We start from the raw sequence: 13666 nt of genomic DNA on the forward strand, positions 1-13666 counted from the left end.
AAAAAAGTAACTTTTCCAAGCTCTGTGATACCCGAGTGGTAATCATTCTTGCTAGTCTTTCATCTGTACTCTATCGCAGATTCTAACACTACGCAACTCTTGTTGCTGGGTGATTATTTTACTGGCTTGTACAGACCATCATAGAATCTGAAAAACCATTTCCAGACACATTTGTATAAATTACAAGGGAACTGTTGGAATTTCCTGTACAGTTCTATATGGGTGATATGCTTTTATGAGGCTATAGTTTTAATATATTTTCCCCCTTTGGCTACAGTTGAATATACACATTTTGCTATTACTTTAGAGAGTTTCCTATACTAAAACAGCTGTTGGATTGTTATTGTTCCTCCAGGGTGTATTGTTTAAAAATTCTATACAATGTTTGCTGTATATTCCAGTGGAGAGATTTTAACATGTTAATAGTAATTAGCATAAAATTAAAGCACTTTATTGTTGCTATTGCATTTTATTTTGGGTTTGGGGGGTTGTTTCAAAAAAGAATGAAAAGATCTACTTCCAGGTAAATGTATATAGTGTAGAATCTCTAACCTATAAAGCCTTTTATGTCTCAAGCCGCAATACTATTGGAACACCTCTTCTAACATGAGCCTACCCAGATCCGGAAGTCATCATGCAGGACCCTTCTTCATGTGCTTCCTTTGAGAAAAGTCTGCAGAACAGTCTCCCCAATGAGGCCCACCTGGCATTGACATTAACATTAACATGCTTTTGGTACTATTATTCTATAAATGAATACTCACCATCTTTCTCACTGCTGCATTATGAGCCAATTTCAGTTTCCAAAGACCCTTCAAAGGTAGATCCATGCAAAGCGCATTGCAACAAAGCAGTCCAGATGTAACCAAGGCATGCATTACCATGGCCAAGTCTGGCCTCATCAGGAATGAGCAGAGTTGGCAACCAACCTAAGATGGGCAAAGGCATTCCTGCCAAGCCGTTCATAAATGCACTCTCACTGTGAATAATAAACCATTTTAAAACATAGCCATACTGATGTGAAATTTCTATATACGCTTTTTAACAGAGGCTGCCCCATTCACCCATTCAAGTTGGCACTTGATTCAATGAGTGATAGTGTTCATGGGGGGTATTCACACATTACTCTGTACCCAGGTAGAAGCCCCCTGTATCTGGATACAGCTGCTCTTGAGAAAGAGTCTACACACAGTAATTTGAAAAATCACCACATGTATGGTACCCTGAACAAAGACATCTTTTGTTCACGTGTTGATTCGCCCTGCATGCTGTCCATGTGGAGCTGATTGTGAGCAATTAGTTTTTCTCCCCAGGGACAGCCTGAGGCTTTGTTCTAGCAGCTGTAGCTGCAGCCAATCACAAATGAGCTCAAGGAAACGTCCGTTACTGGAGCCACAGAGCGGGAAAGAGGAATAAGGCTAAAATAGAGGTAAGGGCAAGAAAGAGGGAAGGGAGACCAGCCTGAAACAACGAATGAGCTTGAGGGAAGGAACGAGGCAAAAAAAGGGGGGGCAGCTTTGAAGGACTCACTGCAATTTTTTTTAAAGTCTACTCAGAAGCAAATCCCATTGAGTTCAGTGCTTCTGTGTGCTGGGAATGATTGGTTTTGAGGGAAGGAAGGAGAAAAAATGGGGGAGAGGAGAAAGCTTTGGAGAATTCACATTTGCTTTTTAAATGTCTACCCAGAAGTAAATCCCACTGAGTTCAGTGGGGCTTACTCCCAGGTAAGTGGAGCAGAGCTCCTGTGTGCTAGCAATGAGCTTGAAGGGAAGAAAGGAGGGAAAATGTCTACTCAGAAGTAAATCACACCGAGTTCAGTGGGGCTTACTCCCAGGTAAATGGAGTGCCTAAAAATGCAAGAGAGATTTGTCGGCAAACTAGAGCTAGGAGTGAACTGTTCAAACTGTTGATTTTTTTAAAAAAAGTTTGTTTTACAAATTTAAATGGAGTTAAAGCCTCTTGTGGGCTCAGACAAGTGAAAACTGCTATTTTGAGAGAAGGGCAGAAGGAAGCAGTAATCAAAAAGTTAGTGAAGAGAGAGAAGGGGAAGAGATTGAGGGCTTGCACTAATTCTAAAAATGTCTACTCAGAAGTAAGTCTCACTTAATTCAATGGGGCTTACTCACAGGTAAATGGAGTTAGGATTGCCTAAAAAAGCATGAGTTCTGTTAGAGAAGCTAGAGCTAGGCAAGGACTGCATTGTTAATTTTTACAAAATTAAGTTTGATTACATTCATAGTACAATCCTAACCTCAAGTCTAGCCTAAAGTAAATCCCATTCAGTTTGGTGGGGCTTAGTCCCAGGTAAGAAGGATTAGGATTCCAGCCTCTTAGAAGAAACAGTTGGGGGGGGCAGAGAAAGGGAGGGAAGTTTGCCTATGTGTCTGCTCATAGTACAGTTCTAGCCATGTTTACTCAGAAATGAATCCTACTGTAAGTGGGGTCCCAGGTAAGTGGGGTTGGGATAGGATTGCAGCATCACTTTGAGGGGGATGTAGGAAGAGGTGAAAGAACAACAGAGAGGTAATGAAGAGAGAAAAGGCTTGGGGGGGACCCTAAGACTCTGACACAGAACTTGTGTGGGCTCAGACAAGTGAAAATTGCTGTCTTGAGAGAAAGTGGGAGAATGTACCAGTAATCTAGTAAAGGGGATGGGGAGAAAGATTTAGGAATCTGAAGGTACAGTTAGAGTTGCCAGGTTCATGGCCTGAGACTGATCCTGTATCTTTAGGAGAAGAGAAAGTCAGCCGAGTGCAGGTGTTCTTGCAACATTGTAATGGGAAAAACCACGAGGTGGAATTCTCCCTTCCCCCTGCACAACTTTTAAAGATACAGAAGATCTCTTGGAGGCCGAGCTCACAGTCTTTCCACATAGGGTTACCATCATTTTGTCATTTCAAAAAGAGTACATTTGGCTTAAATAAGTGAAAAGTAAGAGTATGCTGTTGCACCATCTCAAAAAGAGTACATATACTCTTGAAAGAGTACAGTTGGTAACCCTATCTCCACACATACATGTATTTCTACTTTCCACAAGTATTCTTAATTTCACTTGTCAAATTTCTAAACATGTGCATGTCCTTTTGTTTCTATTGTTAAACAACTGAAAGCCAGAAGCACTTGCCAATTGACTACATATCTCCCAGGGATCTACCAATAGATTATAGTCTATCTTCTGGCCATCCCTGCACTAAATCATTTGTATGGGCACAGGCCTACCTTGCAGGGTTGTTGTAGCATGGTTCAATGGAGTGCTTGCAAGAATGAAACTACAATAGTAGAGGTAAGACTCTTCAAAACATTGCCAAAGAAGGCATTGTCAAAAAAGCAATGTCACCTTTCTACTGCGTATCCAGAAACTGAGAAGAAAAAAATGTGGATTTGCTCTTCTCTGTGCAGCTCTTACCTTGTGTGTCAAGTGTCATGCATCAAAATTAGACACACCTGATGGTCAAATGCATGATAATGGCTGCCTCCATTAGAAACTGCTGTTAGAGGTAGCTGCATCACATGGTTCTATGGTAACACAAACCTGCCTTGTAGGGTTGTAATGTTTATTTATTTATTTATATCCTGCCCTTCCACCCAGTAGGAGCCCAGGGTGGCAAATACTCTAGATCAGGATGGTTAGACTTCATGGTTAGACTAGATCAGGATCTAATACTCTAGATCAGGATGATTACCCTTTGGGTTTTTGGTATTGATTTTTATTATTATTAAAAAAACCCAAGATCCACCAACCAAAGCAGGCCACAAAATATATACATTTAGAGTTATATAATTCTTAGTCCAGGAATTTGAGTTCCAAAATTGGACTCTCACAGTATTTCCACACAAAAATCCATTCCTGATTACCCCCCATTTTCTTCTTTTCAGCAGCTTAATGGTGGGGTGGTCATTTTCTTGTTTTCATTGTGAAACAGGAGTCTGAAATCCTCACTGGTCTTCTGTGAGTCATCCTGAGATACACCAATACATTTTGATCTACTTTCTGCCCACCCTGCATTTAAAGGGCTATCCAAAACCTAAACATTATGACATAGACCATAAAAAGAGATACTGATGACCACTTTTTGATACTGAGCTACAAACATTTCCACTGAAAAACTATAAAAACCACAGCGCAGAGCTTTCCCAAATACCAGGAAAGGCTTTCCAGGGGACAGAGTATGTTACAGTGGGAGCAGCAGACTGGAAAGCCCAATTGGTAAATAAATTTCCCCACATTTATACTTTGAGTGTAGTTTTGTGTAAGGTCTTCTATATCTTTAAAAGTTGGAGAGGGGAAGGGAGAATTCTACCTTGTGGTTTTTCTCATTACAGAGTTGCAAGAACACCTGCACTTGTCTGACTTTCTTTTCTCCTAAAGATACAGGATCAGTCTCAGGGATTGAACCTGGAAACCCTAATCCCTACAGATACGGGGACCAGCTGGATTTTTGAAACACCATCCCTGCTTTCCCCCAACTCCTGGAAGTGGTGGAAACTGAGGGCTTCACATCTATGCTAACCTAATGCTGCCTTGAAACAGAGAAAAGTGTCCAGGTAAAAGCTGCCCACTGGGGTCTAAAAGGAGGAATTGAGGTCTACTATAAGTTGGGATGCCCACTTTTACTCTGGAGAGGTATCTGGAACAAGTAGGGTTGCCAACTGACCAAAAACCTCACACTCATGCTAGCCTGGTCTGTTCTTTGTGCAGCTTGATATGCAAAGATCAGCAGGTGAAACATTTCACAGAATGAAGAGAGACATTATCATCTGCTGAAGCTGTCAATGCATCAAGCTGCAGTTAATATTAATTAAATTTATATTCCACCCTTCCTCCTAAAGCAGGCGGGGACGCAAACACATTTAAAACAAAACATTTTAACAGCAACAACAAAAGCATTCTATAAACAATTCAAAACATTCTAAAAATAGTTATTGTTAAAACATTCTAAAAAGAATTGCAGATAAAGCTTTCAAAAAAACAGTTGTAGAGAAAAGCATTGTTCCATCTAGTTAAGGCAGAGAAGCAGAGGCCAGGTGAAAAGTTGGCAATCCCAGGTGCAAGAGGGAGGGAGATTAACATGGTCTGCTGAAACCTTACTGCTCTGCTTCCTTTCACCTGGGAGAAAGGAAAAGCCAGAGAGCAGCTAATAGTGTCTGCTTGCTGCTGCCCAATAACCAATCAAATGGGAGTTTGAGAAGGAACCCATAGGACCAGGTGACTGAATCTACAAGGCCTGAGCAACTGACAATCAGGAAGCACTTAAAATCTATTCCTTGTTCTGTTGTTCTATAGATATTCTAGTGAGCATTTCCCAGAAAACTCAGCCTCTCCACTTACTAGAATAGAATATCAGAAATGCACAATGATTGGCTCCCAACACTTTGCAACACCACAACAGGTGCATTTCAATTGGCTTCTCCACAACCCTGCTTGTATACTGACAGGAAGCACTAACTGGGCTGTCGACAGCCCATTTCACGCTGCAATTCAAAGTTGAAGTTTAGCACAGAACTGCGGGGCAAGTCATAAAAACAAATTAGCTGGTTGAAGGGAATAAATCTTGAATGTCTGGCGGCACCAGAGCTAATCTACTGTCAGAAATGGGGCTTAAGGTAGACTGGCTTCAGCATGTCTGCAGCTGTGTCAGCAAAGGGGAGGAAATTAGTTAGGCCAACATGACTTCATAGTTGTGCTCCCTTCCTCTGTGAATGTTGGTGAACAAGATAATGGAAATTCAGAGAACCATAGAGGGAAGGAGGCTAGAAGAACATCAAGTCTAACTCCATGCTCAGTGCAGCAAACCCAGAGCTAGAAATTTATTTGTTTTTTATTGCATTTACATATTGCCATTCTGTTGAGGCATCCAAGGCAGTTTATAATTTCAAAATGTGGAAATACATAAATGATATAAAATGTAAAGTTGGCTCTTGGGGTGGGAGGAAGAGACAGTCTGACTGGAGCAGGGTATTGATATTGTCTTTGCCTGCTTCCCTCACTCTCTTCCAATTATCAAAATCATCATACCTTCTTTCCTCCAAGGAGTTCAGGGTTGCATACATGATTCTCCCCTTCCCATTTTATCCTCACAACCACCCAGTGAGGTAGGTTAAGCTGAGAGAAAGTGACTGCTCCAAGGTCTCCCAGTGAGCTTAATGAGTAAGTGGGGATTTGAACCCTGGTCTCCCAGACCCTAGTCTGTCACTCTGACCACTGCACCACTCTGGCTGTCAATAAAAGGCATTTGTTTACTTCTGCATTGTTTAAAAACAAATTCTGAAGAATGTTCCCTACAAGCTGTGTCACTTAGCTTCTCTACAAATATATCTGTGAAATCTTAATGTGCTTTAGATGCAAATAATGACAATACAACAAAGACCGTATGTTAATATTAAGAGACATCTCTACAATGGATCAATGTATACTTGAGAGGCATCTGAATGTGAACTGACTGTTAAAAGCATGATATTGTGCGGGTTGTTTTGTATGTACATAACTAAAGTTTTTCTATGTGCTGTAAATTGTTTGAAATCTTTCGGGTAACAAGTGGCTTACAAGTCTAATAAAACATTATCGTCATCATCTGTGGTGACTCCATTCACACATGCCAGCTAAAGGTTGCAGTCATCAGAGGATGCAAATGTATTTGTTAGTCAGATTGTCTGCAGCAAGGTTCCCCAGGGCAAACCCTAGGAAGGCTCCTGTCCCCCCCCCTCCTCCTGCCCCTATATTTAGAGCAATCACTGTCAACCTGGATCTTTGCGACATGTTATGACTTCTCACCTGAGAAATAAATGCACTCTTAGATTGGAAAATGCAGCACTGTTAGCTTGCTTAATGATTTGGTTAAGTTGTGAAGCTGTGCATGATGCACCCAGAAAGAATGACAGTGAGAAAGGTATGTGCAGAGTTTTCCCCATTCTCTTGGCCCACCAATTAGTGCCCTACCGGGTCATAAGGTAACAAACTTACACAAGGGCTGATAGAGGTGTAGCTACAGAGTATGATTTTGCCCATCACTATAGGAGGAAGGAGGGAGAGAAAGGGTCACTCACACACTGAAGTAACAATCCCCAAACTACTTGAGGATAGGAAGGTTTCATTCTAGCCATACAAGCCCATTAAGTCTGTCCAGTCCCTACGTCCCTGTACCTTTAAAAATTACTTTTCCTGTCACAGAACTGCAGTGACAGGAGAAATTGCAGCTGATGGGATTCTTTTTCTTCTATGCAGCTTCAGAGTATCCTCACTCCAAGTTTTCCTGTACCTACACACTCTGTTTCATAGCTTTGCCCCAAATATCCAGGATCCAAGACTGAAAGTGAGATCTCTTGGTCTCCTTATCGGACTGCATTCTTGGAAGCAGCAGATCAGAAGAGAAATCAGTTTCTGGTCTCCACCACTTCAGCCTGAAGGTAGCAAGCCTCTCACTTGACTGCATGTTTCTCCATAGAAAAAATGCCAGTACATAGAAAGCTAGTATATCAAACAGAAGGCAAGCATATAGCTTTCCATGTGTCTGGATTTTTCAGTGTTGTATTCAATAAAGTGAGTCCCCTCCTGGAATCTGTGCAGCCCAAAACCAGGTTTCTCTCTCCAACTGCTATTTATGAGAACAGGTGGGCCCTGCACCAAAATACTGAAGTGTGGGATATTCCAGCTCAAGGTTCTAGTCAGGCAGCCATGCCCTGTTCCAGGATGCTCCATTCCACTTGCTTCTCCATCACTTTTCTGTCTCCCTCCCCTCCCCGCACTGAACAAATAGCATTCCATGCCCATTAAGCATGTTCAGTCTTTGTTCTTGTTCACCCTGTGCCCTTGGATGTTTGTAAGATTTTTCTTTGTAGTTCTTGAAGCCTGCTGGTACCTCCCTCTTGGGCATTGGCACTGCTGTTTTGAGTGCAAAAGGATCAGCACTAACCACCAAACATTGCTAATAGAGGGAATTATTGGGCCTTGGATGCACAGCCCCAGTCTCTGGAGCTCCAGTTCAGTCTCATGTTTCTCCCTCCCCCGTAACACAAATGGAAAATTTTACCAAAGGTTAAATTCAACACAACTCTACTTTAAAAAAATGAAAAGCAGAACTATCACTGCCACAGCACATTAGCAATCTCCAATTACTGATTCTAATTATTATTAATAATTGTTTAATTGTGTTTATTGTAACCGCTGGTATAGCACAGTGGGGAGGAGAGCCTGGCTGGGAGTCCAGAGTCTGTGAGTCCAAGATCCCTGCTCGTGTCTCCTGGGTGTAAAGCGCCAGCTAAAGATCATCCCCACAGTGAGTGGCTCAAGGGTTATGTGCCCTGCCACCTGTGCAGCTGTGGGCAAGCTGCATAGTCCCAAGGAGCCCAGTTGCCCCCCAGCTGGCAGATGCGGACAAGGAAGGGGCTGGCTTGTGCGGCTGTGGCAACCTGAGCAGGCCCTAGCCAGCTGGGGAGGACTAGCCTCAGAGGGAGGCAATGGGAAACCCCCTCTGAGTACTGCTTACCATGAAAACCCTATTCATAGGGTTGCCATAAGTCGAGATCGACTTGAAGGCAGTTGATTTCCATTATTATTGTTGTTGTTGTTGTTGCTGTTGTTGTTTAATTGTGCAGTTAAGCTACAGCAAATGGTTTCTAATCATCCTGGAAATTATAATATGCATGTCATGAGCTTTTTTACAGATTACTCTTTAGGAGGGGATTGGATTTTACAGGATATTTACAGGATTAGACTACTTTTTAAAAATTCTGCTTATGTTTGGTTTTTTTAAGAGCTGGTAATGAACAACAGAAACAAACTCCTCCAAAATGTTAGTGCTGGTTGAGATTAAGAAGATCAACAGTAGAAGAGACCAGGAATTAGCATTTTATTTATTCACTTCAGCCAAAATCTGCACTGTGAAAAAATGAATGTCTATGAATGTTCCAACAATAGCTTCATGGCTTTGAAAAAAATGGTAGTTGGCCATAATGGAAAAACTTGCTTGCTTAAGAACATGGAAAGGTTACTTCCAGTAAATTTGTCACTGATACAATCAAAACCTCCTTGAGAAGTTTTGTTTGTTGTGTCAAAGGTGTTTTTTTAGCCTTTCCTCAAAATCTCAACAATTGTCCTTGAATGTTAGGGAGTGACTGCACATAACAAGCAAATATATATCAGAGAATGTAAACACCTTTTTAGACAAATAAGAAACAGCTATGGGAATTTTAAGTGGCAAAGTCAAAGGAAGAATGGATACTTAACCCATTTTCCACCTATCAACTCTCTGCTCCAGTCCCTGCCCATACAAGTAGGGATAGGAGAGAAGTCCGATTCAGTTCACATTTAAAGCTGAATATGTGAAATGTGCACTTTCAGAAACAATATGAGAACTGAAACACAGCAGTCTTTCAAAATTCACTCTTACTCGAATTTTGTAATGCAGTTTGCCAACCAATGTTTACAAAAATGCATATGTTAGGGGAAAGTGTGCATAAAAATAAATACATGATTGAAAATGACCTACAAAAATGCCGTATATGACAAAAATTGCTTGCAGAAAATGTATATCAAAACTGCCTACAAAATATGTTGATTGGGGACCTTTCCTCCTCTGCAGGTTCCAGTCAGGCATCTAAAGGGGAAGTACATCACTGGAGCCCCATAAGAGAGAATATTGGGTGGATGGGTGGATTAAGCACCTCCATCCTCACTTGTTTTCTCAGTTCTTGTCTCCTGAAGGGGCTTCTTATATCAGGCTCTCTTATATAAGGTTGTGTGTAATGTGTAGTTAGCTGACTCTTTCAAGTGAACTTTGCTGGCTGTCCTACTTTTGGAGATGTACAGAATCCCCCTTAGATCTGCTATTACTATCAGAGAAAACTGTTAATGCATCAATAGTTTGTATGGGTCTCAAATAGGGATGTTGTTTCCTGAAACTCTTTTGTCTTCTCTCAAATTTCCTGAGATGTTTTGCCCAAAAAGGAAACTCAAATTTTAACTCAAAGCTCCAGAAGATGGGATAGGCAATGTGGTGTCCTCCAGATGTTGTTGGACTACAACCCTATCATCCCTGACCCTTAGCCATGCTAATAGAGGTAGATAGGAGTTGTATTTCAACAGCATTTGAAGGGTACCATGGTGGCTACCTCAGGTTTAAGAGATACAGAGACAATGTTATGCGGTATAAAATGGGATGACAAGCTTTTTAAAAAATGTTAATTCCTTGAGACGATATGCCACTGTATATTTATTTCAGAGCTTGGGAGATTATTTTTAAAAAGGAATAAATTACAATTCTGAAAGGAATTGATTACTTTACCATTACTCAAAAGTAATCACTACAATTACCTTTAAGATACTAGAAACCTAGAGTGCCTACAATTTGCTAGCCTTGGCTGATGAACACCTAAGTCACCTAAAACAACATTAAAAATAAACAGAGAGAGAGAGAGTTAGTAGAATTATTCTTTTTATCCATAAGATAGCAGTGGTGGTCTCTCTGCTGGCAAGCGTGACAGGATGGGAGAAAGAGGCCACTACTCAGATCTTTGCACATCAAACCAAGTGCAACCCCCCCCCACACACACACACACTCTCAGCCAGGAAGCATAATTTCTCTCACTTAACCACCTCCCAGACCCTGCCCTGCAACCAGCTAAAGAACACCCACACAAGCAAACATTTTCCCGAGATGCAAAAAGTTAAAACACTGCAAATGCAGCAAAGAAGCCAAGGAGCCAGGCAGCGGAGGCCACTTTGTGTGCCAAGTGCAAACACATTATTCACACACAAACACACACACATGTTGTCATCTTTCATCTCCACAGTTCTTTATCTCCATTTTGCTGCTGCCTCCTTCTACTCCTTTATCCATGTTCTTGCCCTCCAGTTCATTTCTCCCTCCACTCCATTCTTCTCCACCACCATCCATTTTGTTTTTGTTTTCTCCATTCTACCTCCACCCCTGCCTCACTCTCCACCTCCTCCCTCGTCGCCTCCTACCCACTCGCAGAGCACGAGTGAAGAGCGATGCTGCACAGAAGCCCAGTTTGAGGCACATGATTTTCATCCACAAATCAGAGGAGCAGAAGACTTCCCGTGCTCCCCCTCCAAGTAATGCCCCAAAGTAATGCTGGAAACATTACAATTACTCCTCAAAAGTAATAAAATTACTCCTCATTCTATTACAATCAAAATGTAAAGGAATTACCCACTTGTTCCTGACAAAAGTAATAAATTACTAAATTCATGTTTTGTAACTAAATACTTCCAAGCTCTGATTTATTTATTGCATTTACATACTGCCTTTCTGCTAAGACACAAGTGTTGATTTCAATTTTAAAATACTAAAAACAAACAAACCAAAATATGTTTTGCTGATGGTGTGGGTACAGTTACAAAATATAGGTTGCCAGAGATTACTTCAGGAGCTGATAGGCTCCCTAGACCAAGTTCACGGCAAAGATGAGATTTGAATCACATATCTTTTTTCTGCTCTTAATGCTAAATGGTGTAATTCACAATGTCTACCCAGCACAAACCTTGATCAGAACCATATGTTTTCTTCATTCTCCAAAGTGTCAGCTACCATCTGGCTACAATTTTTTACACATGCTTCCCTTAGACTGGTACAAGAGGAAGGGGAGGGGAAGAAGACCATGATTGCTCATTCATCTGATTTCCCCAGATACCATTCCCCATTGCTTTTTCTTCAGTGTGTGATTAAAGATTATGCTCACTCAAAATCACATGTCTTTGAAACTGAACCTCTCTTCGCCTGGCTTTCTGGAAACATCTTTTCCAAAGATTTTCGTAACCACTGGATTAACTCTTCTCAAATTATCTATAATCAAATTCTTCATTGGGAGTATCAAAATGTAAGGACAGATGTCTAAAATTTGCTCAGTTCTAGAGACATACAAACCCTTTCAAAGTATTTTCCCTTCTCCCCAAATTCCTACTGATGATTGTCCTTGTGGAGGCCCTCCACATTAGCTCTGAATATCATTTCAGATCCAGTTTGAGGGCAATGTTGAGATAGGAAAACAATACAGACATACACAAGAAATTTCACTGAAATCATTTTAACTTCCCTTTACATTCCTACAGATGTTTTGCCTGGACTCGAACCTGAAAATCCATCTTTTAAATTTTGCTTTAGGTGAAATATTGTGTCAGCTGTGCTCACTTCTACCATAATGCATTACAGTTGGCTAAACAGTGTATTAGTAAAACAAGACCAGCTCATAGAAATCTAGACCCCCTTTTTAGCTAAGGTAAACCTGTTGCCCTCCCAGTGTTGTTGAACTTGAACTCCCATCAGACACAGCTAGTATGGCAAATCATCAGGGATGATGGGCATTTTAGACTAACAATATCTGGAAGAACATGTTAGCAACTCCTGATGTAACCCCTGGAGCAACTCCTGGAGTCAGACCTCAAGTTTATTCCAGAGGGATTTGTTGTCTGTACTCTGCCACCCTAGTCAGAGGCAGTATGTTTCTGAAAACCAGTTGCTGGAAGCCTCAGGAGGGGAGAGTGTTCTTGCACTCAGGTCCTGCTTGAGGGCTTCCCCCAGGCACCTGGTTGGCCACTGTGAGAACAGGATGCTGAACTAGATAGGCCACTGGCCTGATCCAGCAGGCTCTTCTTATGTTCTAATAGATTAATTTATCGCAAAATGTGCAGTTATCCTGGTTGTAATCAGGGATGTGCTACAATTATGCCCAATTTGGATTTGGTAGCGAATTTTTCATTAATTTGTTTATCCTCTATCATTGCAGATTGGATTTTTATGTAACAATTTTCTGTTGCTATTTTCAAAAATGTTTTTAAAAATCTGCCTCTAAAATATCAATATTAAGAACAATCCTTTCATCAATATTTCCTTTCATTTATCAATATTTCCTTTCAAAATATTGATATTTCTTTTAAAATTATCAACATTAATATCAATATTTTGTGAGAGGGCAAAATGGATTGGTAAAAGCAGCAGCTAGCAGGCAAAGAAGGAGCTCCAATCAATACCAGAGTGTTAGGTTGATAGAATGGTTTCAAAATGGCACCGGCCAACGATTCCTGGCCTTAGTTGTAATAGCGACTCATTGTATTTTCTGTTAAATATGTTTATTGTTATATGAACATAGGAAGCTGCTTTATGGTGAGTCAGGCTATTGGTTTAGATTCTTTTTGGCAGTGGCTCTCCAAAGTTTCAGGCATGGAATCTTTCCCAGTCCTAACTGGAGATGCCAGGGATTGAACCTGGGACCTTCTGCATGCAAAACAGATGCTCTACCACTGAGTTACGGCCCTTCCCACCTATGACAAAGATCACAATATAACATTTTTTTTAAAAAAAAAGACAGCATTGAGCGGGTTGGAAATCCCACAAAATTAAGATGCTCTTTCAAGATCTGGGCTATTTGAATGAGCTACAGATATTGAGTTAGCTGTGAATATTTCTTTCAATACTATTTACCCCTCTGCAAATATATGAAAATGTCATCATAGAACATTGAAACGGGTAAGCAATAGCAAAGGAAAGTGGATTACAAGGCCGTAGGGAGTAAACCTCACATCTTGCTAGTCTGTTTTCACACTTTTTAATGTGTGCATGAGGACAACAAATGGGTTTTAAGTAGACACAATTCAATTTCTTGGCATGACACTCGTACTCCTTTTACCCTTAATCCTTTTTAGCTCTGA

At 40.9% G+C, this 13666-nt stretch overlaps 1 long non-coding RNA gene across 1 annotated transcript; it reads left to right on the plus strand.

Annotated features, from left to right (window-relative positions):
- The first annotated feature begins 1367 nt into the window (after positions 1-1367).
- On the plus strand, positions 1368-10267 carry LOC133388766 (uncharacterized). Its single transcript, XR_009763899.1, has 4 exons — positions 1368-1429; positions 4370-4545; positions 7223-7404; positions 9579-10267. It is a non-coding gene; the product is annotated as an uncharacterized LOC133388766 (long non-coding RNA).
- The last annotated feature ends 3399 nt before the right edge of the window (positions 10268-13666 follow it).

The sequence above is a fragment of the Rhineura floridana genome, chromosome 7 (assembly GCF_030035675.1).
Source record: "Rhineura floridana isolate rRhiFlo1 chromosome 7, rRhiFlo1.hap2, whole genome shotgun sequence".
Classification (NCBI taxonomy): domain Eukaryota; kingdom Metazoa; phylum Chordata; class Lepidosauria; order Squamata; family Rhineuridae; genus Rhineura; species Rhineura floridana.